This window comes from Ischnura elegans, chromosome 1 (genome assembly GCF_921293095.1).
Source record: "Ischnura elegans chromosome 1, ioIscEleg1.1, whole genome shotgun sequence".
NCBI classification, from domain to species: Eukaryota; Metazoa; Arthropoda; class Insecta; order Odonata; family Coenagrionidae; genus Ischnura; species Ischnura elegans.
The window spans coordinates 116209789-116233392 of record NC_060246.1 but is presented as its reverse complement, the minus strand read 5'-3'; the positions used below and the strand labels follow the sequence as shown (position 1 = coordinate 116233392).

At 39.8% G+C, this 23604-nt stretch overlaps 1 long non-coding RNA gene across 1 annotated transcript; it reads left to right on the top strand.

Moving 5' to 3' along the window:
• Positions 1-4557: 4557 nt before the first annotated feature.
• Positions 4558-7743, top strand: LOC124153500. Its single transcript, XR_006863668.1, has 3 exons — positions 4558-4649; positions 4761-4953; positions 7569-7743. It is a non-coding gene; the product is annotated as an uncharacterized LOC124153500 (long non-coding RNA).
• The last annotated feature ends 15861 nt before the right edge of the window (positions 7744-23604 follow it).

Below are 23604 nucleotides of genomic sequence, written 5' to 3'. Positions count from 1 at the left end.
AAGCTCTAACAAAAGTTTTACACAATACCCCGGCGTTCTTTTTACTTTTAGCTCAGAACTGGTAAGAAAGTATCCCATAAAGATAAAAGCTACTTAAACCAATAAGATAGTGACGTCGGATATCCCAATACCATTTTTGGTGTCCTAAAATTTGTTCACGCTCTCAAAGAAAATGATTGACTGGCAAGCTCTTTCGATGATACCCATAAACTATTTACTCTGGAGTTTCACGATATGGAGCCAAAAAGGTTTTGGGTTCACATCCAATCGCTTTTATCCCAAGCACTCTTCCCTTGAAGTTTCGCCGCTCTGACCGCTTTGCCTCACCTGCCATTGAGCGTTAGGCGATATAGTTTTTTCCGAGCCCTTTGTTCCACTGATGCTTTTTTTCGTCAGATTCACACTCTTTTTTTCAGTATCCTCCATAAACTCCTCGGCTCCTTCGAGTTCTTCAGCCTAAAGTCAATGTTTTACCGCCTGAACCCTTTTTACTCTCACTCTGACTTTTCTTATGATATCATCTTCATAGATGTGTCCTTTATTGACATGAATCACTCGGTGTAGAAATCTCGAACTATATACCCCTTAGTGCTACTTTGGTGTTTACTGTATTTTCTATATCCAAACATTCCAAGATTGAGTCTTTCAGGAATCGCTTGATAAAATTTACATTTTTCCCGAGTAACTTAACGTTATATTTTGGATTTATTTTGCTACCAAGGTTGTTCACTCCCTGTAGCTCCACATCCCTACATCCTTCTTTTTCAAATTTCATGCAGATTCATGAAATATTATTGAGCAAAATATAAGTGCATGCTTTTACGAGAAAAGTATTAATTAACCTTAAGGTAAAATAAATTTTAAAAATTATTTCTTCAAGAATAGAATTTGGAGCCGTATATTTTTTGGTTCCTTTTAAGTTTTCAAATGCCTTTTTTTGACAGGAAAAATAATAAAGAAAGATAAAATAGTTTCCAAAACTGAGCCTGGGTTGGAAAACACTTACTACACCACGAATTAGTAGTAGTAATTAAATCCTAGAGAAGTTATTATTTTTAATCTAAAGCATAGGAACGCACGTTGAAAAAGACTGGCTGAGTAGAAAACTTGAGTAATTTTCTGTGACTAGTTCCACGAACTTAAAATTTTCGTTAAAAATCTGATGAAAAAACCGTACTAAGATATGACAGGCATAGTGGGTAGAGAAAAATTTATGTTACGTTGAAACAATGCAACGCAGAGTAAAAGGATCATCACGGATGTGATTTACATTTTTACGGCGTCAACTTGGATATAAATCAAATTCCTGGATTAAGGTAGTAAAACGTTCAGCTTTTGAGGACTCTGTGTAATAACATCCTTTTAATAGGATGTACTTTCAAAACGGCTTTCAAAAAGGGATAGTTAATCAGGTTGCTGCAACCATCCGATAAGTCTCCCTCATTAATGTCATCATAAGATATAATTTGTAGATAGCCACTTAGTTTAAATGAAGTATCTTATCAACATGGCTATTTGAGGTTGAAACTACAAGATACTACTACGTTATTACTTTAATTTAATAAAAAATAAGGAAAAAAATTATTTCTTCAAGAATGGAAATTGGAGTCATATTTTGTAGTTCTTAAAACATATTCCTTTTTAGTTTTTAAATGCCTTTGTCAGTCAGAAAATAGAATAATGAAAGAAAAAATAGTGATAAAAAATTGACTTCTAACTTAAAAAAAGCTACGTTGTATCATAATTCCTCCAAGTTGAAGGAGAATTCTATAACTTAATACGAGGGCAGTATAGCATCATTTAACTGTCTAACTTCACTCCATAAAATTTGACAACTTTCGTCATCTAATTATTCATGTGTCGTTCTAAAAGGAGCTTTACGAACAGAATGATGCGACGGCCCTAAGAGTTTTCCACATCCTGCATTCCTCATCTAAGGAAAGACAGAAACATTTAACTTCGATTCCTTTCTACTTTAGTGTGAATTATGTTACTTCTACCCAATATTTCGTAAAAGAACGTGTTCGATAGAAAACATGACTACGTATACTACTCGTAAGCAATAATTCCGCGGAAACAAAATCAACTGATGGATTTATCCTCTTTATGCACTCGTTGTAATTAATTCTTGCGTAACGTTAAGTTAAAATATTTTAGGTGAAATGTCTACTTTTTACTAGATCAAATGAATTTTTCCAGCCGAAAAATCATACTGAAGGCAAAAACCAACGCAAAATTTACTCAATTTCATACAAAAAATTTTAAATGCATGTATCGTCATTAATTCAAAAGTTGTAAAAACCAAATTTCCCTTTACTTTCTAAGGCCAGCGACCGTACCTTTGCCGCGACTACTATTGTAATAGGTTCTTTTCTTTAATATTTGCAATGCATTAATCAACAATGCTTGTGGCCTTCTTTATTTTTTCACAGCTGTGTGATGAAATCAAAAGAGAAGAAATTTAGTAAATCAATTACAATCGCTCTCATCTAATAATTATGGAGAGTGTTTTGCTAAAAGCGATGACTTGATAACACTCTGAGTTGAAGATCAGGGTGTATATGCTATTTCTTGCGAATAACTTTTAGAGGGCCAAATACGCTATATTATTTAATAAATAATTTCCTTGGTGAATGTGCAAAGCACATCAAATAGTTGAGAGGAGGAAACTATAAAGTAGAAGCCATAATCTCACATACTTATTTGAATAATAAACATATTTAAAGAGGTTAAACCACGATAATAAAATACTATAATTCATAACTTCCTTGGAGTTACCGAATCGTTTTCACAATGGCACTAATGATTCTGACTGAATGCCGGTCAAACACTTTTACCGGACGTGAAGTGAGAATTTATACCATTCAGTATCATTTTGATTTCCTTTATCGTCTTTGTATCACCAGATAGTACGGGTCGCTCAACCTTGTCCTCCTTCTAAACCCTTCCGGCCGAACCACACAAACAACGACCTTATTTCACTAACCCTTCCACCTCGACTCGGCGATTCCTCCGAGCTATTTCTCTTACTAATCCACCCAACTCCCAGCTCCCACTAGCAGGCCCGACGACCTCTACTCCACACCCTCCCAGCGCCTCATCGCCGCTACTTGGAACAATGCCGCGGAGCCCGAGGTGGGATGGCTGCTGCCAACGAATAGGGCGGGAGAGTGGGTTATTTTCTTTTTATTTTCGCGAGTTCATTCGCCGTGATGATTCCGCTTCAGGTGGAACGTAAGCCACCAACTACACAATGACGTTTCTTCCCCGTGAATATCGGCAGGCCCCACAAGCGATGAAGAAGCGTCAACGGAGCTATTCATTCACTTCCGGAGATTCATTCAACCTTCGCATACTTTCTAAGGCTATCGAACATCCTTCCTGCGACCAATCATTTAATATTTTCTCTTTTCCCTGATGTACGCGATGCATTCCTCAAGTATCCTAGAAAATTTTGAATTATTATCTCCTTTCCACATCTAAAACCCTAGACAGCACGTCGGAAAGATCTTTATGACTCATCCCCTCAATCCACTTGCCACATAGCAAAGCATAAGTAGTACCTCTCATCATCCCATTCATTACCTCAGACCACATATTTCCAATTCTAAATTTACCTGTCTGCCATAGAGAATACTAAAACGCCGCTCACAGGTATGACATTGAAAAAAGATATGAGTATTTCATTTAAAGAAACAACTATGAATGCTGGGTCCAAGGATTCAGTAATACTGGAAAATTTTTTCGTTAAAATTGGACACTTCCCTTTGCCAAAAATATATTAAATTTTATTTTCTTTAAAAATCGTTCCAGTCGAAACAGAACTCCTGCGCACATGCCAGTAGCTTTGAATTGAGTTAAGATGAGGTAGGACGAGAAGAGGTAGTAGGTGATGAAAGCCTTTACTTTTTTATTTTGATTTTTCCTTTATTAACAGTCAGACTAGCTAAGCAATTAATGCTGCTATATCAATAGCTAATTAAATGACAGAGGCAATAATACCACTTTGGACTATAAAATGCTCATCTACATGCGTTTTCAAGTAATCACTTAAGTAAGCGATTCGCTTTTAACCGTCATTAAACCTGTATTCATCATAATCTGTTTATTTACAGTTTTACGAAAAAATGCTTCACATGAGAATATGATAAGGGCTGACAAGATGCCCACCCAAACCATCTTAAGTGTTTTGGTTGAACACCCGATTTGATATCACTATGAAAAAAACTAATGATAGCAGCATACGCCAACTAAAATAACAGTACAGCTTAAAATATAAACGAATATTCTACAAGAAAATGCTACAAGTTGCCGAATTCTGTTTAAAATGCCCCAAGAAAAACATTCACTTTCATACGTAAAATGAACACAACAGAGATTTTTCTCATAAAATCCTTAATTATGAGTCAAATAAATGATAACTCTTTGAACCAGAGGGTAAATTTCAACCAAAAACATGATTACCTGGCGAAATAATATCAAAATTGCGCATTCAGAGTACTTACTTTTGTCTATTTCGGCAATTGTTATTATAAATCGGTCAGACACTACCTTCAATCAATGGTTACTAAGTAAACAAATACCATAACAAGACACACGTCTATTAATATGGTGGGCTTTTCCACAAGTTAAAGTGACCATTTATACTGGTGAGTGTGCTAAATATGATTACTTTCGGCTCTTCAAATGGTGATAGAAGACTCTGTAATTAAAGAGTAAGTTTTGATACATTTATAATTCATATAAAATCATTTTTATAGGTATGTCATTCGTGTTCATATGTTTGGACTATACGGGATTACCGTCATCTCTCACCAAGCTTGTATACACGTGACATAACTTCATAACTTCTTATGAAATGTGTATAATGATAAAATTGCTGTTTATCACCATAGTAGTGATACATTTTCAAGCCAGTTTTGCTGAATCAACGAGATTTCATAGAAAACAATGGTGAGTACACGTTAAGTTCTGCAAATAATCACTACGCCGTTAAATTTCTTCTATCTTTAATAAAAATAAACTTAATGCCACAATGCTCACAACGAAAAAACGAAGGGTTTTTACAAAAATAAGCAGTAATATTGCATGAAAAATCATGAGTCATACATAGAATATCTACTTGTGTGAGATAAAAATATTTTACCTTAAGTTGCTACCTTGGCGCAGTCCTCATTTTTGTTAACGCTTGGATCACTCTATTCAGATTTTCTATTAATTTCTCAGATTATTATATGTTCGTTTGAGAAGATAATAGTGAAAAATAAAATAGAAAGAGAGGAAACAAAGAAGAATCACTCATGAAAAACAGTATCTGATGAAGTTCAGGGATTGTTAAAAGCTAGTACATCTCACTCCACATGTGGAATAGGATTAATAAGTGCTCAAAAATAAAAGAGAGAATCGAATTCCGTTTCCATGCTATGAGATCTCATTTAACGCAGTGTCGATTTTAAGAGGAAAGGACTCCTGTGGCGGTAGTTAGGCTATATAAGATAGGATAAGTGATTTGAGGATAGGAAGGTGTGGGCAACGATCGTCAATTTAAGCTTATTCTCAGCCACTTGGACTCGCTACCTACTGTACTGTCCTCACGTGAATGAATCCAGGATGGCGAGAAAGAATTGACAATACCCGTGGTGAGGGTTTACTAGCGGGTAGGAGGCAACATCTAGCATTATTATTTGCATTCTAAGCATTATCAAGTATCCTAGTCGTTTTAACATTTTTACATGCACTCTAGGGTAATTATTCTGATGATAGCTTTACGCAATAATGAGTTAGTACGGATTTTATCTTTTGATTTTGAAGGTGATTACGTCAGTTTTCATTTCAAATGAGTCGATGTATCTCCTCATGATTTATCTCTTAGCCTGCATCGATGTGCAATCGAAATGTCGAGCTTTGAACATGATGAGTACAAAAATGTTTTATTTGAATTCAGCCAAAAATGGCTGCAGTTATTGCAGGCCAGTATAATATATTTAGATTTCCTTTGCAAAAGTCAGAAAAATTATTAGTCAAGATGTATGAGCTGGGAGTACTTCGTTTCGAACAAATATTTGAAACTATGCCCAAAAAACACGAGCGAAGAATATGTACTGACTTGCATCAGCGAATACAAGGATGCGCTTTTCGTTTTCAAACTCAAATTTTTCAAACAAAATTTCAAGTTACCCTCGTAAAAATGCCCTATGTTGTACTGTTTTAAACCACCAAATTGCTTGAAATTGTGGCATAGCCTTATATCAGAGTTCGCGTACAACACTCGTAATGCGCGAGGTAAATCATTTGCGATCTCGGAAACAAAAATATTAAAACTGTAACGTGGGTTAGCAATGAGAGTTACGCATGTACCCAGACCCAAACTTATTTATTCAGACTGGAGTACATAATCAGAGCCAGTCTTTGAGCCTGTCTCCTGCTGCTAGTCCGTGGACGTCGAATGCCTTCCTCGCCGAGGGTTCCCTCCTCTTCGAGTCCCAACCTTAACCACCAGGTGGCCGCCACCGAAACGTGCTAAAGTCCAAATTAGGCGGCCCTTGCAAAACTGCTGGTTACAAAATCTCCCGTAAATAGACAACATAACGAGGTATACGTTGGCCTAGACCACCGGCTACCGCGCAGTCAGCATGCCCGATCTTATGAATATTTCCTCTTAGGCTGAAGTAGCTACGTATATCAATAATAAACCAACATCTCAAGCGTTTTAGTGCATTCTTCTAAATAATAGAATTCGAAAACTTTGAATTGAATCGGATGTAATCTTGTATCAAGTAAGCGACTCACTTCAGATGTATATACGTTATTTACCACTGATAAATCGAATAATTAAGTACCTATGAGGAAATTAAAACTCAGCTTCAACAAGAATACAATATGATGTGTTTTTCCTAAAACAAAAGTCAATTGTTACCCAAGGATATAGCTACATTCTATACCTTTTAAATTATTTAGTTATAATTGCTGATAGCAACCTTTAGAATTTAAATATTTTACTAAAAATTATAATTATCAGGGATTTTATTTTAGGATTTATTTTCTTTTAAAATTTATTCCTAGCATCAGTGGATAATTCAAAAAATGCATCACGATACTTTTTTTCCTAATAATCGAATATTTCAGGCCGCGCCGTAAGAAAGATAAAATATATATACTGCAGAGAGATAATGGATACACACATCACCTCATTTAATACAATAATTGATTGCATTGGAGACACTTTTCACAGAATCATAAAAGTAACTGTAAACTGGCAAATATGCTGTGTGTGGACAACTTACTAAATAAATATTGACACCAACCCAAGGGAAGTGGAATAACCTAAAACTTGACACCCCGCGGGTTCTTAAAAAAGAAAATTTGACTAAATATCAATACTTACCCAAGAAATATGAGATACAATACTTGAAAGGGAACTTAAGGAGGAAAAGTACTCTTTTAGACGTTCGCTTACTTCGTACGACGTATATTTTTGAAAGAGTTAATTCAAACAATTTAACAGCGGAATTCCTCGAAAATGTATGCATGATTAGTTGGCTAAATTCCAAGCTTTATTTTTCACGCAGGGCATCCCCTGAGGAGAGGGGGCACAGGCTACGGGCGAGGCGCGTCAGGCTGTTGGAGGAGGCGGAGGGGCCGCCGCCGCCCCCGAGGCACCAGCCACCTCCAGAGGCCGGGGGCGACGGGGAAGGAGAGGGCTGTGTGGACGAGGAGGTGGTGGTGGAGCAGGGGGTCGGGGGTGGCGATCAGCCTCCAGCAGGAGATGGAGCGGGGGGGCAGGAGGAAGGGGAGACCGGGGGCAAAGGGGGGGCCGGGGGCGAAGGGGGGACCGGGGGTGAAAGGGGGACCGGGGGCGAGGGGGGGACCGGGGGCGAGGGGGCCGAGAATTGCAAGGAGGACGATAAGGGGGCGGGGTTGACGACCGAGGATGACCAGGGGCCAGGAAGTCAGGGTGGACCAGGGCAGAAAGACAAGGAGGATGAAGAGAACAAGCTGGCCCTGGCGGAGATCGAGAATTCCATCGCTCAGGAGGACATCACGGAGCAAGAGGCTGAGGAGAACGCGACACGGACGGATACCGAAGACGAAAGCATACAAATCATCATAGACTCCATCAAACATCAGGTGAGTGAGGAGCAGGGCGGGAAAGGCCACGAAGCGCCGCCGAACGGGACGGCAGACACGGGCGGCGAGGGAGATTCGAACGCGGGAAAAGCCGGCGATAAGTCGGCCAATCAAACGTCACACGATGGGAAGCCCGGAGCAGGGGACAAGGAAAAGGGTGTGAAAGGTAGCGAAGCACCGCCTGGGTCGAAACCGACGGTTGACTCGGGGGGTGGCCAAGGAAACGCAGAAAAAAATGACAGCGGAGGCCTCTTTGGGAAGAAGGTGGGCTCGACGAATGGATCGAACGCGACCGGAGCAGAAAACGAGTCGACAGCAGCGGGTGGGAACTCCAAGACGGGAAATATGTCCTCGGACGGACCCCCTCCGACTCCAGGGACGAACCACACGACGGTGGGTCAGCACGAGGGAAACCAAACAGAAGGCGGCGGGACGCACTCGCCCAAAGTGAACGGGACAAGGTTCTGCATTGAGCACAAGTTCGACAGCGGTCCGAAGCCAACGCCACCGGAGCATGTGGTCCACTTGGGCAAGAAGGGAAGGAGGAGGGTGAGGCGGCGGGGTGGAGGGGGCACCGTGATCAACCATAAGAAAAAGCTGGCCTTGAACGTCACCGAAACGTACCAGAAATGCTGATTTGCCAAAGGTTTTGTAAAAATGCTTAAGGCAAAACGTAGGATTTTGTACACCAGAGACACAGGAGACGGATGATTGATGATTAATTGATAGATTTGGAGAGCAACTGTCGCCACTATCATTTACATTAATGCGCCTATGGCGATATACATAAGGCCATGTTGGAATTTTTATCACTATATGATATGTATGGCGAAAAATTGCCATAAAATTTCACTGTGCTTAAATGGATATGGTAATTTCGCCTAAACCCTAAATTTAAAAAATATAGTTTATATCTCAGCAAATAAATTATGATAAATTTGAGTATTTATCCAAATTACTTCTGCTTCACCTATGTTCAGATTTGTCGTATGTCCTTATGACCGTAACTGGTCTCACAATATTTGAGGTAGTTAATTATTCATTTTATAACCAGTAAATTATGCTCCATTCGATAATACTTGGAATATATGGATACGTTCACAATAAAACACTGATGGCTCATCCCCTATGGAACCTTTTAAGTTCACCAGTTAAAGTTAGCATTATCAAAATATGCTCACCATTGTATTTTGATGATAAAATTATGGCAGGGTAAAAGTAATTTCATACAATTAATTTAAAATATTTCATTACAAAAATGAAATTTTAAATGCCAAAATGTATATATACATTTATAAAGAACACTTAAAGCAAAATTTTCGCCCATCTATTTGTTTACTCAAGTTACACAAGGATGAAATGCATTAATTACGCTCAACATGGACCGCTACTCTACGGTAATTATATTGCTTTGCTCCTCAAACCCGAGGTCAAATTACTAGGTATCTTGGAGCTTAAAACCTCGCTCCAAATACGCCGGAGTAGTAGAGCAAAATAATAAATGACGGGGTGACAATGACCGCTCTCTGTCACGCAAGTACACATTCAAGCAACAAAGAGCACACAAAAATACTCGGGAAAATAAAGCGCAAACCAACAAATTCATTACCGACGCTCCTGAGCAGGAATAAAATGAACCAAACACTCCAAAGGCTCTCAAATCCCCAAGTCGACTCCTCACCTCGCATCTATCCCCCACTCTCCACCCGACGACGACAGCCCTTCCCACGAGCCTTTGCGCGCCCCGATGCGACTCCACGTGTGGTTTACCGAGTCCAAACGAAGGCGCTTTCATTTGTGCACGTGTGTCGGAAAGAGTTGAAAATGGGGGACGGAAAAAAACCAAGTGACCGTCAGGGAGAGAAAGAGAGCGAGATACAGCCTTGGGGCCCTCGCGAAGCTAGACGTCATTAGAAGATGGAAGAGGGATTTTCTTTCTTTTTTTATTTTCGATGGCGCTAGGGCATAGAGCGTGGGTAGGAGATGCTAAAAGAGGGGAGGAGGAGACAGTTTGGGTCGCGGGGCAAAAGGCGGACTCGGCAACTAGGAGAGGGCGGCCGGCGGGAAGAGCAAAAGCCACTGCGTCGAACCGAAAAAAAATTAGAGAACCCTAAGGGGCACAACATGCCTCAAGAGCCGAAAGAACCGCGGTGGCGGAGAAAAGGGATTCAAATTCATTTTTTCTCTCCGCCACAGTCAGCGATGGGCGAGAGTAATAAAGAAGAATTTTGAGCGAGAAGTGACGCGGAGACCGCGGATGGGAGCCATGGGCCCAAGCGAGTTTTTTTTACTTTCCTCCCATCTCTATCAGTCGCAACCGCGTACCAATTTTTTTAGGATGCGCGCTAAAGGCAAGACGAGATGAAGCAGAGAGAGAGAAAAAGGCACAGCATGCACGCCATTTGTTTTCATTCTGTGGAACAAATTCCGCGTAAATAAACTTCGCAAAAGTTGAAGTCTACATCGCGTCAAGAACGTGATACACGCAAGCCTACAGTAGAAGTACATACAATGTGAATTCGGTGACTTAATGACGCGTATTGAAAGCAACTACCCATTTATATTCAAAAAGTATTGACTTACAGAGCTAGGAAGGCAATTAGCGCTTTCCGCTTTCAAGCTGGAAACGACTTCGTCATCATTATATCTTCGATGATATTTTCCCTTGTCGTGTAATAATTTAAATTCAAGTTGGTAATTTCAGTTTGATTTAGGGCACACTACGAGAGAAATCAATAATTGATTTCACCTGGATTCGAGAAGAGATGGCCTCGCCCAATACCTTCAGAGGCGGCGAGTCGATTCAAAGAAATTTTGATATTTGAGGCACACGCGAGTGTGACGCGCATATTCATGGACTCCGCAAAGAGCGGGCGGTGGGCGGTCAAGGGGAAAGGGAGGTGAGGGCAGAGCTGGAAACCCCAGGAGGCGCCGTCAAGAAGGCGGAGGGATCATTAAGAGAGCGGGGGAGGAAGCGGGGTAAAGCGGGGACAAGAAGCGGGTGAAGGGCACTCGGCAGGAAGAGGGACTCGTGTGCGTTCGAGAGTGTCGTCATTCGACGAAAAAGAGTGCCCGTGGTCAGGCGTAGGGCCACCAGATGTGGGCCATTTACTGGGGAGCCGCGGGGCCCAAATGATCTCGCCAAGGCTGATGCAGAGAGAGGCTGGAGGGGAGAGGTAGGGAGGGGACGAAGTGGTCTCTTTAAGTGCAGCCGCCGCAGGTTGGTTGTGACCTCGGTGACAAAGAGAGCTTGTACCAACGGGGGAAATAATTACAGGATACAAAAGGCTGACTGACTTGCGATGCGACGGAACAATGCCACGACGGAATCGGGAAAATGGGACGACCGCTATAACGAAGTCATACCGCTGCGGACTACATGACAATGCGCATAATTTTGCAGTAGAAATTGAAAAAAGGAAAAAAGTTAGGCGTAAATTTTTTCTGTGTAAAGATCTAATTTGGCTACCCTCTCAAAGTGTAACACTTTTACATATGTTTTCAATTGGACTTCCATTGCTTTATATAACAATCATATTACAACAAAATACGAATATTACAACATTCATGCTAAGATCAACAAAGAGATAGATACCCACAGTAGTATGGTTTCAATTTTGGACTAAATATCTCCAATACCTTAGCGCAAAAGTTATTTGAAGTGATATTCTTTAGATAAGATGATTATTTGAAGCTTTCAACCATACAATCTACAAAATATGACTAAATATTACTTAAATAGGACATTTTAATATTTCATCCGAAATCCCTTACATATTCATTGAAACTTATTTGAACTCTTATACCACTAATATTAATAACTTAATCTATGTCAGTCATGTAGTCTAATCAAGCATATGAAAAACAAACGAATTTTTATGCCTTATCTGGCTAGACACTCTAAATTGGAAGTTGGCTCTTCATTTGGTTGTAACTAATAAAATACTCAACAAAAAATCCGGCTTAGTCTACAATTACTGAATAGGAAAACTTAAGAAATTATGGGTACTAAGAATAAAATATTGCTAGAGGCCATAAGCAATCCGTTGATTTCAGAGTTTGACGTCGTAACACCATTAAAAATTTCTCTCGCCTAAAAACTGAACTCATACCTATGCTGCATTGTCAATTTAGAACATCAGTAATGCGAAAAAAAACAAACAAGATAGCTGAGGTAAAACAAGTATCCTTTAAAAAATGGGTATTAAGAAGAAAATGGAATTTTCTTTAACGTTTACTATTAGCGAATTCTGATTTAAGCTTTTTGCAAAAAAAATCTTTGAACGCAAAAATGAAGTTATAAAGCTACATATACACATTTTACGCACTCAAGTCAAAATAATATCGGAACAATAATTATTCATACTTTATTTGATGGTTAGTCATAACGAATGCAAATAATACCAATTAGCGAAATAAAATCATTATAAATATAATACCGCATACGAAATATACTACACACGAGCAACTCGAAGGCCCATAACGACTCCCCAAGAGCAGAACAGGTCTTCTCCTCTGAGCACACACCGTACTGAATCACTTTCATCGCCACGTCAAGATTAAAATGATTAGTAGCCAGACATCCATCTAAATTAAGAAGTACAGATACCCTGTCTACGTTGCTCACGAAAACGAGGCCCCAAAAACTCGTGACTAATCGCGAAGCATATAGCATAATTAAACCGGGGAGGATTCTTGATGCAGCAAGAGCAATTCCGAAATTGGAACGTCATGGGAAATAACACGTAGCTTTGTCGGGCTTCCCCCCTCCCTCTTCATCCCCACTAAGGCGCCGGGCAATATTTCCTCAATCCAGCCGTCGAGCAAGCGAGGCCAACTCATTCGGGAAACTCATCGCGAATTGAACCTCTGACCCGCGCCACCGACATCAGTCCGTATCAGGTGCTAACTGACTTCATCCTTCCACTCCCAACCCCATCCCACCCCCCTCACTCCCCAGCCCGAGATCCTCTTATTCCTCCTTCCGCACATGGCACCGTTCCCACTGCCCTCACCCCTCTACTCCCCCTTCCCCCCGGCCAAAGCCACCCTCCGATCCATCGCGCAAAACCCAGAGCGAGCCGATCATTCACCATCAACTCTTTCCGCCCTTCAGCAAAACACCCACCGCCATCTCCATTTCTTCATATTTCCCCCTCTCCCTTTCTTCCCCTTCCTTCCTCCCCTCTCCCCCTACCGATACACGATTCCTTTCCCCTTGTATAACCCTTCCTCCCCACCCGTTCCACTACCAACGGAGGGACCCCTTCCTCCAGTCTCCTGCCTTATCCCGCAAGGAGCCCATAATTTCATTTCCTATGTGTCGACTTCGCTAAACCTAGGTCGTATTTCATGTGAAAACCAACCCACCCATCCCACCCCCCTAAAGTCTCTAGCTTCAACTTCCAGCCGACTTCTCCCTCCATCCATCCTTCACCCACACACCCCATAATGGCCATATATTTGTACACTACCTCAGCATGTCGGGGGAAGGTGCAGGCGCTTGGTCGGTCGGATTCGGGAGGATTCCCCGAGACGCAGTGGCGGGTTGAGGGAACGAGGAGGGAGGGATACATGAGGGGGGGAGGGGAAGAGGACTAAATGACAGCCGTATCTTCGAGACAGTGGAAGGGAAGAGGCCTCAGAAATATGGATGTCTCCCTCCGCAATCTTTTGTAACTTCATTTCACACTCACTTCGCGTGTACCTACATAAGCTTCACACCATCCAACAAAATCCCTCACCTCTTCCTCCAAATGCATCCAAATCTACTCCGTCGATCAAGGATACCCGCTGTTGCCGACGCATATAGCCATCATGAAATATCGAAGAAGGACCATATACTAAACAGGCGTACACCAAACATGTTTTGACCTTTCACGGTGAGTGAAGCTATCCGTAACGGGAAACTACACGTTTCCCACCGTTTAGAGGAAGTTTAAATACGTGTCAGACTCATGTTTCACTCTTGGAAATTTCATGAACAAAAAGAAAGAGAAAGATGCATGCATTTCATTGGATAAATTTATTAAATGCACAAGTTGAGTGCATGAAGTAGAGATTTCTCTTCGTTGACTAATGATCTGTTCGGATTAAAAAGTAACAAGAGGGTGAGATTAGATTAGAAGTTAAATGAGAGCTCAAACTCGTCATAACTTCGCGATAATATAATCTATAAGGGGTGGTAAGGAGTGGAGATTAGTATGTAACTATTCAGACAATAAGAGATGCATATTTGAAAATCAGATGGAATTCGTAATTAAACCAGTTAATCACCAAATGAAAACATTGTCTTGAGGAGATACAATAGCTATTTTTTTTGCCTAGAAAGCATAATCACCAACAATAGACGAAGAGAGAAGGAAACAGTGAGTAGAAAAACGCAGGCGAGGAGGAATTTCCACAAAAATGATAATCTACTCTCAGCAGAAAAAATGAGGTGTATTTAATGAGGATTCAATTCATCAGATGCCACATGTAGAGAGCGTTTCTCTAAGTGAGCGAGGGTTGGACGTTGGCAGGAGCAGAGATGTGGAGAGTGGAGGTATTTGAAATGTGACGCCACCGAAAAATGATGGAGATAAAATGGATCGACCTAGTAATGAGGAAGTGCTAAGAGGAGTGGGAGAGAAGAGAAGTCTTGTAAAAACCTTACTGAGAAGACGGGAAAACTTAGTTGGCCACATTATGAGGCATGATGACCTGATGAAGACTCGTAGAAGGACAGGTGGAAGGGAAGAGGGGCAAGGGACGGCTACGAATGTGTTACGTAGACCACGTTATTAAGGATTTAAAAGAGAATACATACGTCACTATCAAAAGGCTAGTGGATAGGAGAGCGGAATGAGAGCTGCGTCATACAAATCTTAGGATTGTTCACTTATGATGACGATGATGATGAATCATCAAATCATCTCCTACTGTAGAGTCTACTCACAATGAGAAACATTTCAAGTCGATGATAAAGGTATGCGAATGGACTTACTTTGCTCGAATAGTTTCGAAGTTATATTTAAGCACTAATTTTTGTTGGCTAATTTCAATGATTCACTCAATTACATGCACAGCATAACACTAAAGGCCTAAACTTCAAATTTCTATGCACACTACGAAGACAGAAAAAAAACAATTCGAGAAAGAGGCATAAGAAATGCTGAAAATGATGGAGGATTTTGCAAACACTCGGAACGAAAAAAGAGGTGAATAACATACGCAGACATCTAAACTTGACCATTCGTGCGCTGGAAAAAATAATGAATTGAGGAAATATATAAAGCCGTTCGACTGCGCTGAGAATGGTGCAACTAAGCAACTTGAAATGCAGTTGATAAGAGGCAAGAAAACGCGAGGAGAGCAGCTGAGAAGGAAAGGGGAGAGACTATTTTCATTGGGTCAACGTGAGCAACACATCATCACCCTCTTCCCTTAAAATGGTGCAGATATCACAAAATTGTAAAGATTCTAAAATAAAGCTACACCTTTAAGATAAATTGAATTCTCAGGATACGATTCGTTTGCCACGTCGAAAAATTGACCTCTAGAAGTTTGCCAATAAGTTTCTCTAGAGAATGGATTTCAGCGAGCAGGTTGACCCACTCATTTCTTTCTGACTACCAAAAGTACCAACGTAAAATAGGACAGAAAAACATGAACACAAATATGGTAGTGTTAAGGATCTTTATAGGAATTAGAACTGATATCCATTTTGATTAGGATGCTCTCTCTCTGTGAACACAGCAAATTGAGTGAGGGACATATATGACCATGAATGGATAAAAATTTCCTCGGGCATGGGCAGTGGAATATCATTGCTAAACGATAAGTAGTAATTGGGAGAATCGACTGCTCATTTAATAATTCCAAGAGAGACCGCAACTGCGATTGGTCGGCCATCATCGAATCAGCCAAGTTATAATAATAGAGCATTACGTGTCATTTCTTACGATTTAGATACTGGGAAACTTAAGAGATGTGTACGTGGTCTATAAAAGAAGAAGCCTTCAAACAAGTGACACTTATCCATTTTACACAGACCCGGAATTTGCAGCGATGGCTTGCGAAATGTTATTTAATATTTACCTGTCAAGGCCGTAGAGCTCATTACTTCATATTCAAGACGCTTTCACTTCTAAATTATAAAATTAATAGTGTGCAGAAAACTAATGATGAATCCTTACCTTTTACAAATATTTAAATAAAATAACATGAATTAATTCACCATCAGAATGTATGAGAAAACATACTTATTCAATATGACGATGACTATTTCACAGTGTGACATTAAATTGAAATTTTATGCTAGTCCCGGAAATATAATTTAAAGACAGAATCCAAAGAATTACAGAATTTAAGATAGTAATTAATTAGGCAAAAGTAATGACAACATACTGAGAAAAAGATACGTAACACTAACAAAGCTACTTTCAACCAAACATTTTCTTAATCACATCTTTAAAACCTGGTCCATGGTAAAATAACAAGATTCAATGTTTCCCCTCTGTCATGTTTATTCATGATAATGGCAAGAGAGTAAATTCCACTCTTCCAAGTGCGTTAGTGAAAACCCTTTTAGAGCCTTGAAAAATGATTAACAAAAGCAAAGAATGGCAGCGTAAAATTGGAGCGATTTCGAGAAAAGAAAAGCTTCTAAAATAATCACTTCAAAAGAAGGCGGACCAGTGGGATAAAAAAAGAAGAAAGAAGGACAATTTCCGAGAACAAGAAGCCTGTGTGTCTGTGTTTTTTTAAGATCATTTGAATATTGGGAAAATCAACTTCGACCTCATTCGTCTCCCCGTCCATGCTACGGCCTTGGCTCTGTGTTCCACACTGAGGGATAATGAAGGAGATAATAATGACGCAGCCACCCCTAGCGACCCTAAATCCACCGCACAATCCCCTCCCTCACGTTTTGCTTTGGCGGTTCGCCGAGAGGGTTCAAGCTCATCGGGATTTCACCGCTCGATACATTCATCGGCTCCCTCACACGGAGTAAAGCATATAGGTACTAAAAAAACGAAATTAGCCTTAGTTAATGTCATGAGATAAATCATACTAGAGAAAGAGAAGCAGAGCGTCGGCAGTGGCGTGTTCTTGACGGATAGACGTCTACGGCTTCACGTGTCATCCGACGGACTGAGAGCTGTACTTGAAGGGTGCGGCACTAGAGTAGCAAATTAGTTTGAAATGACCTATACTTAGCACTAAAATGTAATAATAAAAACCTGAGTTTTGCAATTTGATAACTTGTAGTGTATGAGATTGTGCTCTTAACACCAGTTGATCTGGAAACGTTACTAGGAATTATTTTTATAAATGTACAATCTTGCGGTATCTCTGCGCAATAGTAGAATATATCCGGAACATAATTCATTCAATTTCTCTTAATGTCATAATGAATTAACTCCAAGAACTATGTGACAAAGGCTGAGGAATTTTTTCCAAGAGGAGGAAAATGACTTTTTAAAAATTCGTCATTACAAGGCCTTGATTATAGGTTAACTTTTGGACATATAATTACTATTGACTCAAAGAACAAAATCACTTATATTCCATAATAATAGTCTGAGGTTTCAGGCGAGATGGAGTGGAAACGTGACATAATTAAAATGAAAAAGCAGGAGCAATTTCCACAATTTTACATTTATTAATACTACCGGTTTCGCTTTTCAGCATCATCAGGTACCTAATGATGCTGAAAAGCGAAACCGGTAGTATTAATAAATGTAAAATTGTGGAAATTGCTCCTGCTTTTTCATTTTCATTATTCCATAATAATGGTTTCAAAAAGTAGCAAAAGATTGTACATACTATTTTAACAAAGTATCGCGAAAATTTAGCATCTATAGAACAGGGTTTCTGTAGAAAAATGCTCAAAATGAATACTTTCACTTTTATTGTAAAACACGTTACAACTAGCAGAACATAAGGTAATTAGCTTGGGACCTGCGTGATGTAGGCTGGGAAACTAACCTCAAACACTTGGTAATATCACTAAGCTCATATCAACTTCTCTCCAATCAATTAACACTCTCATTCACTATAAAGCTGAGCAATTTTACCACCACTGAAATGTCGCAGCAATTACTTTAAATATACTGCCATTGTAAAATTATTATTATATAAAAAATTATATAGTAATATAATAAATAAATCATATAATGATTTTATAAAATTATGATTTTATACCGCCAATTGAAAATAATATTTTCAATGATATATAAGATTTAATTTCATTTACTTTACTTTGCTAATTCACATATTTTTTGTCTTTCCGTTGCAAGTATTCCCCGATTTTTCGAGCTTAGAATATACATTTCATATTTTGGAAATGAATTTTTCTTTCCTTTCCAAAAGATTATACGGGCACCAAATATTCTTCGCTCTAAGCCAGTCCTATTACATTGTGATGTTCCTACCATCTTTTACCAACTACCTTATTTTTTCTTCCAGGTTAAGTTACCATGCTCACACACTTATATTGGATTCCCTTGATATTTATCTTTCATCAGCCAAAGTTATGTATTCTGAGCGAGCAGATACTAATTTTTAACCCAATAAGCCGCATTAAATACCAATGTGATTCCCATCAATTTAATAAATCAATACTTGGCACGTGAAACAACAGATCAGAAAACATAAAAGAGCCGTGTATTTTTAATGTATATCCAAAAATTGCTCTCAATCAACATAATGCCGTTAGAATATAGTAACAGAGCCGTTCACCCGAAGCAATTTTCTATGTAAAACAGTCAATAAGTCGCACTTGGCATAACGCATATCGAATCACATATTAATCTACTAAAATTTTAACCACACCGGTATCCCTGATTTACGGATAGCATGATACTACGCGGATGCGATCAACAGCTGAGGTCATTTGCGCTGCGAGGGATGGGTGGGAAGGAAGATGTGATAGAAACCCAGCGTCAACATACGCGTGCTCTTAACTAAGGGCGCAAAGGGGATCACAGTTTAACGTCCCATGCGACGATCGGAGTGTTGTGATTGAAGTGCCCTTCACAAAGCACACGAGAGGTGGTGATTGCGTATCTCTGAACTATCTGAGACGGGATGTGCACTCGAACCCAAAAGGTGAGAGGCAACACACTGTTCGTCTTACCAACCTGAAACCCTAATGTATGTTCAAAATTATAATATAGTAAACATGAAGTTGTAATGGTATCATTAAAGATAATAATCAGAAATATACCTTGTAAAATAAATGGCTCCCCAGGAAAAAAAAACAGAAAATCGATAAAAGAAGCAATTTTGAGACTTCGAAAATGACATTAGTCTCTGAAGGAGTGGTGCATCCTCATTAAGTTTCCTTGAGAACAAAGTTGAGAATTAGTGAGAATCCAATTATCACAGGCGTTTCTAAGTAGCTTGAAGGGCGATTAATTAGTTTCCGGTCGCAGTATTCCAGAATTCTTAGGATTGAATCCGGGAAGGCAATCAATTACAAGATCAACCGATGAAAAGACAGAGCAAAAGTTGACTAATCCCCTTCTGCTGTCAAGGCAAGGGACTGCAGCATACCCTCGCACGCCGGCGCCTTTCAAGGACCACTTCGCTCTCCTAACTTTTCTCCCTCACTGCATCTGACCGGGACAGGCATTCCCGCGGCCTCACACCGGTTTTCCCATTATTAGGTCGCGCTTGCCGTTCGACTCCTAATATTTCTTCATTCCCGAGTCCCTCTGCCGGTGTCTTTCAAAATTATGTCTACACGAGAGCACTATTTGTCGCAGCCCACCTTTAAGAAATGCAATGAATCCTATCCCCTCTTCAACGCCCAATCCCTCTCGAACATCCGTAAACCAACCACCACTGACTCACTCGAAGGGAGTGCATTGAGGAGGCCCAATTCCATTTCATGGAAGGCTCATTTCTATTGCCACATCGTTCGTAATTTAATAGGTTTTCAAAAATGTCCGCGGCGCGGTGATGTGTGCTACGCGATCCACTTTTTCCAAAATTTTGCTGAAAAGCGTTTGTAATTGTAATGAATGGCATTGAAAATGATGCATTTGATAGATCACACATAGACATCATCATGCATATAAATTTCGGTTATCACCCCTATACCTAAACACCTCGGACTTCCGTCCGTCAGCGACGCGAGTAGCGACTCTTGTAAACCCATTTAAAATGCGCGGTTGGTGACAACACATTAAGAGGTCGTCTTGAGCATCCTATTTTGAAATATTCATCGATCCACCGTTCTTTTAGCTCAAACCAAAACAAAGACTATTGCATTTTTACGAAGCAACCCGATACGAACAAAAATTTTTATCGAGGATCAAGTCCTGGAGCAAGTGTCGCACTTCCAGTACTTAGGATGCGATATAACCTATGACGAGGAAAAAGATATTATAAATAAGTTCAACACTTTCCAGAGAATATGTGGCACAATTAGAAGAACTCTAAAAAAACAAAACCAGAAAAGAAACACAAATAAAATTTTACAAAGGGATGGCAGTCCCTACTGTACTCTACGGATCAGAATGTTGGGTACCAAAAAAGAATGAATTAAGGCAGATAGAATCATCGGAAATGAAATTTTTATGATCAGTTAAAAGCTGCACAAGATTGGATAAAATAAGAAACACTCAAATAAGGGATGAACTGAGTGTCCAGGCAGTCACTGACAAACTACAAGACTACAAACATAGATGGAAGGAACATTTACTTCGAATGCCAAATGAAAGAATTGCAAAACAATCAATGGAATATCAACCATTTGGCAAGAGAAGTATAGGAAGACCAAGGAAAAGATGGTAATGTAGAGCCGGAACAGGTTTAGTAGCCTAATCCTAGAAGGAAGAAGAAAAAAAGAGAGGAAAGAAAATTGACGGCGAAAAAACATCTTTTCCCTCCCATTCTCTCTTTCTCTTAGAAGTAAAAAATAAGATGACGCAAAATTTTTCGACCTTTTCTTAATGAGGTTAGAGTGCCAGCTCAATTAATCGGTCAGGGAGAACCGTTCACTGATGGAAGGAATCGCTCTCAACATTGTGAGCAACAACGAACCACGTGAGAAGAAGCGCAAGATCGCAGAGTATTAGAGAAGCGGTGTGCCGATTGGCAAAAGTCAGAGGCATCCAACTTATCAACGAGAGGGTTAACGCCGCGCCATCGATATTCCGCCACAAATAAATCGATAAGTACGAGACGGATAATAAACGAAAAAATTATGGCCTCTTTAATTTTTTAAACTGCATTTCAATCAGCTAAAATCAAACGTTTATGAAGGTGCACATTATGATTAAATAGCTCTAACAAAAGTTATGAATAATTGAGCACTAATGCTAGTACGGTCGAGGCCAAGTATTCCCTCAGGTACTTCGAAAATAATGCAAGAATAAGGAAGTCACAAGTGGCATTTCAGGTATTTCTGCTAGCGATTTCCCAGCACAGGGATTATCACTTTTCTCATAACTCCATAGATCGTCCGAAACACTTTTTTCCGCGCGGTAGTCAAGCCCGTGACATGTAAAAGGCGAAAAAAATTCAGCCACGCTTGCTGCTTGAAACTAAAATTTCGGCACATTACTCATCGCGAAGTAAGGAGGAGAAAAAACGCTACCGGAGAAAATTTCGCGCGGCAGAAAGAGAGGCGCTCCTCTTGTTAATCCTGCCCACGTCCTCAACCTCGCCTCATCCTTCATTCCCCTCCGTGCAAACCCCTACCTTACCCCCCTCCCTCAATCCAACCAACCCCTCGCCTCCAGGAGAGAGAAAGAGGGAGAAGCGATCACCTCCACAGCTAGCAAAACAGGAGACTTGCCACGACTCCCAAAGCCTTATTTGACAAGCAAGTAAGACAAATGGATAGGACGCCGCCGAGGCCACGAACCCCGCGGATCTTCTCATGTCTTTTTCATCATCTCGCTCTCATCTTTTCCTTCGACGCCGCCGCAGCGACCCCTCCCGTTGCGAACAGCCCGTCTTGTCTTGCCCTCACCATCCTCTCTCTCTCTCTCTCTCTCGCGCACCACGAAAGGATGAGGACGCCGCTATCCGCCGAGGAAGCATCAGGGCGCTTTATTCACCTGGCTTATTCCATGGGCGATTTTATCCATCGACTTTCAACGAGTAACAATTGATCGATGGATGTCGATAAGGAGCAAAGAAAAATATAACCTTCGTTCGGTCAATGATTGTACTTTTCATATTCTGTATAGTTACTTAACTGCCAATTTTCCGGGGGTGGTAATAATTTTATAGGCTTTCTTTTAGACAAAACAACGATTAAAAAAGGGCGAAACAAATATCCACAATGGATAAGATCACAAACCATGGGTATTCAATTTTAAGTCCAACATTCACTATATATTTGTCATCTTCAATCAACTGGCCGGTGAGATAAAACAGTCGATACCCGAGGTTATATTATCAAACTAAATTCACATTTATTCAGAGGAAATCGGACCCTGCAGAAGGTACGAGCGATCCTAGTATTAGGTAAAAAATATACGAAAAACAGTGATACATTAAACAAATCATAAAGTTAGTAAAAAAAACAATTGAATGTAACAAAGGTTCACTATTAATTATTTTAAAGAATAATACTAACAATAAATATCCTCGAAAATTCCGAATTATAAATTGTATTTCATTGCGTGGGGAACAAGCATTGAACCTTTTCGAGTAAATCGCACATTTATGATTTCATAGATTTTTATTTATTTTTGGCGAGCTAAAAATTTTTTAAAAATTATTTCGAAAAAAAAAATTTACTTAAGTTTTACATGCTTGAACATTCTAAAATGATGATATACTATTCCCGGTGCGAAAGGAAAAAGTCGATATTTTGATTTTTGACCAGCTTTTTTGGATCTCAACCAGGGTTGGGCACGAATCACCTAATATTGATTCGAGTCACGAATCACGAATCATGGAAGAAATTAGATTCGAAGCATGAATCACGGTTCACGTCTGGAAATTTGATTCAAATCTCGAATCATGAATCATGTGATTTTTTCCTTAAAATATGATTTGTGCGGCTCACGAATCACGAATCATATTTTAAGGAAAATCATTAAGCTATTTCAGAATGACAATAACACTAAGTAATGGTCATACTATGAATATCGCTCCCTTAGTTGGAAACCTATACCAATTTTTTCGCCTGTTAATTAAAACTTGTGTATAAGCAGTGTGAATCAACGGGATATCATAAATTACCAGAATTTCTGTACATCAACATCCTGCAAGCCAAAATAAAGATGTGTGGTCGGGGGTGAATTCTCACCAAACATGCACTACATATCATGCATGAAAAAGAGTTGGCAATAATGTACTAGTCTAAACCGCACTATTAAATAAATAAATATAGCAAAGTAAGAATGCAAAAATATGCCGTTAGTTGGGTTACTTTCACGTCCTTAAACCAACATGGAGCTACCTATAATATACATTGATTCACTATTGGACATATTAACCTCTATTCATATCCCTAATTGTAAGATA